The sequence below is a fragment of the Crocuta crocuta genome, unplaced genomic scaffold (assembly GCF_008692635.1).
Source record: "Crocuta crocuta isolate KB4526 unplaced genomic scaffold, BGI_CrCroc_1.0 scaffold11, whole genome shotgun sequence".
Taxonomy (NCBI): domain Eukaryota; kingdom Metazoa; phylum Chordata; class Mammalia; order Carnivora; family Hyaenidae; genus Crocuta; species Crocuta crocuta.
This window is the reverse complement of record NW_027528624.1, coordinates 4,354,299-4,355,057: the sequence shown is the minus strand read 5'-3', so window position 1 is coordinate 4,355,057 and position 759 is coordinate 4,354,299.

Here is a 759-nt window from a genome sequence, read left to right as displayed (position 1 = left end):
TGGGCGCCCCGCCCCCCCCCCCCCCCCCCCCCCAGCTGCTGGTCTCTTGCTTTCGTCTGAGCTCTCTCTCCACATCACTGCAGGGGGTCTGCTGTTCTGCGGCCCCTGCTGGCAGGCCTGGGTCTGCCCTTCTCTCCTCTTCATTAAAAAATAAAGACAGAAATCATTTTTTCTTCCCTAGATCTTATCACCTCTTTCCCTTCTACTTAACTTCTACACCTTGGCTTTTGTACTTGTGTATTTGGCCTTTGTGGCCATTACTAACCAGGTCTTTATGGCCGTCAAGTCATATTGTGCTATGTGTTGTCTGGTCCTTCAGTTCTTTTCTGTGGGTGCCTCCCCACCCCCCGCCCAATCCTCTTCCAGCGGTGGGGACCAAAAAATGCCACCTTCAGGTAAGCCTCACAATGCCTCGTGGACCACACTCAGGCCAGTAGCCTGGGGATGTATTATGTTGGACCCGACAGAATTGCCAAGAGTCAATCATTTGACCCTCAAAGAGGACTTTGGTTTACATCAAACTAGCCGAATTGGTTCATTTATAATGATTAACTCTATGCCCAATTTGTATTGCATACTCCTTCATGGAGGGTCCATTATTTTATCACAGGAAATAAGATTCAGGAGAAAACATCCTTTCTTTTCTCCTAGTCATACCTATCTGACCTCACTGATTGTGTTATGTCTCTGCGGATACTGACCCATCAAAATTTAACTTCAGAAATACATATTCTTTTAGCTGCTCATTCGCACCTGCTT